The 2,345-nt window shown below is 45.8% G+C and overlaps 1 non-coding gene across 1 annotated transcript; it reads left to right on the forward strand.

The window, feature by feature from the left end:
* Positions 1 to 1,434: 1,434 nt before the first annotated feature.
* LOC128592377 (U6 spliceosomal RNA) lies at positions 1,435 to 1,539 on the forward strand. The gene has a single exon (XR_008381852.1). It is a non-coding gene; the product is annotated as a U6 spliceosomal RNA (small nuclear RNA).
* The last annotated feature ends 806 nt before the right edge of the window (positions 1,540 to 2,345 follow it).

Below are 2,345 nucleotides of genomic sequence, written 5' to 3' on the forward strand. Positions count from 1 at the left end.
CAAGGGTGTTTATCCAACAGCTTGGGAGATAGAGATATTCCTTCCCTTCAGAACAGGGCAAGTTAAGATTATGACCCCTTATGAAAGACTCATGTTTTCCAAACTCAGGGTTTCTCCTTGTAACGCAGTCAACTGCATTTATCAGATTGATCCCTTGTCATCTGGCCCTCATCACATCACCCAATGGGAATTGGGGCTTGAGGAATCAGTGCAAAAATGCTGATAGTTTGGCTACAGCTTTTACTGTGAGTAAAATTATCTTTTGTCTCTAACCCCAAGGCTCTTGGGTCTTCTACTGGCATCTAGCATCTATGGCAGGTTAACTTGTTATACCGAAGCGGGGTTAAATCCCAGGCTCTTCACAGTCACGATCACGTCTGTCCCCAGCACCACCCACCACACCTTTCCCCAATCTTCAGGCCACCTCAGGCTGCATCTGCAGTGCCAAAGCTCTGGTCCTCCCAGACCCATATGTGCCACATACCTGTTGGGAATTTCTGAGTTGTCAGCATCACAAATCAAGAGCACTATTCATCCTTCCTTGCTTCTCAGTTAAATCATTCATGGACACTGGGCACAATGGTTCACACCTGTGATCCCAACATTCTGGGAGGCGGAGGCAGGAGGATCACCTGAGTTCAGGAGTTTGAGACCAGCCTGAGCCAGACCCTGTCTCTACCGAAAATAGAAAAGCTAGCCCAGTATGGTGGCCGGTACCTATAGCCCCAGCTACTCTGGAGGCTGAGGCAGGAGGATCACTTCAGCCCAGGAGTTTGAGGATGCTATGAGCTTTGATGATGCCATACTCTGTCTCAAAAATAAAGAAAGGAATAAATATCATTCATGGAGAGCTCCAGAAGACCAACTGGTGATATGATTGCCTGAAAGCCATATGGCTAATTCTAGGAAGCTGCATTTTTGATGGGCTGAATTGATAAATAAATGTCTTTTTATTTATTTGCTAGAGATGGGATGTGTGTGTTGCCCAGGTTGAGGCACAGTGCCTCCTCACAGGTGCAGCCAGTGTCCACTGCAGTCTCCAGCGCCTGGGCTCTATGGCCTCCCTCCTCAGCCTTCCCACACCCTGTTTCCCAGTTGGCTGAAGGTGGACAGGGTGTGGGAAGGCTTGAGGGCAGAGGTGGCAATAGGAATAAATGTAGCCCTCGTGGATTAATCCCCTCCACCATGGAGACACACTACTCAGCCAATACTAACATTTAATGAAAGGGATTACCACCACAGTTTTCAGGATTCTTTCAGTCATGAGAGAAATCAAATCAAAATAGTTCAATCAAAAGTGGATTTACTGGCCGGTGCCTGTGGCTCAGTGAGTAGGGCACTGGCCCCATATACCAGAAGTGGTGGGTTCAAACCCAGCCCTGGCAAAAAAAAAAAAAAAAAGTCAAATTAAAGAAAAAAAATGGACTTACTAGCGCTCACTTTGGCAGAACATATTCTAAAATTGGAATGATACAAAGAAGATTAGCATGGCCCCTGTGCAAGGATGATATTCAAATTTGTGAAGTGTTCCACATTTTAGGGGTTCGGGGTCCTCCCACTGAATGGGCACAATGTAGGGTACATGGCACACCTTTTGGGTGCAGAACATAACTACAAGTGAGAGTCTACCTAACAAATTCAAATATTGTGACTTGGTTATTTGTATCCTCACATTAACCTGAAATAAAATTAAAAAAAAAAAGAAAAACAGTTTGATTTTATATTCATTTTAGATTAAGAGAAAAATCAACTGGAGATTAGTACTCTTCCACTTCAAACAATTCTTGAAGCTTTAAGAGCTTTGCAAACAAAACTCGTCAATATTCTTTCCTTGAGACCTTCTAGTAGTATTGGTCAGAAGACTAAGCAAATCAAAACACTTAACATTTAAAAATACTAAAATGAAGGCGGCACCTGTGGCTCAGTGGGTAGGGTGCCAGCCCCACATACCGAGGGTGGCGGGTTGAAGCCCAGCCCCAGTCAAACTGCAACAAAAAATAGCCGGGCATTCTGGTGGGCACCTGTGGTCCCAGCTACTCGGGAGGTTGAGGCAAGAGAATTGCCTGGGCCCGGGAGTTGGAGGTTGCTATGAGCTGTGTGATGCCACGGCACTCTACCGAGGGCCATAGGGTGAGGCTCTGTCTCTACAAAAAAAAAAAAAAATACTAAAATAAGTCCTGGTGCAGTGGCTCATGCCTGTAATCCTAGCACTTTGGGAGGCTGAGGTGGGCAGATGGCCTAAGCTCACAAGTTTGAGACCAGCCTGAGCTAGAGTGAGACCCCCATCGCTAAAAATATCCAGGTGTTGTGGCAGGTGCCTGTAATCCTAGCTACTTGGGAGGCTG

This window comes from Nycticebus coucang, chromosome 1 (assembly GCF_027406575.1).
Source record: "Nycticebus coucang isolate mNycCou1 chromosome 1, mNycCou1.pri, whole genome shotgun sequence".
Taxonomy (NCBI): Eukaryota; Metazoa; Chordata; class Mammalia; order Primates; family Lorisidae; genus Nycticebus; species Nycticebus coucang.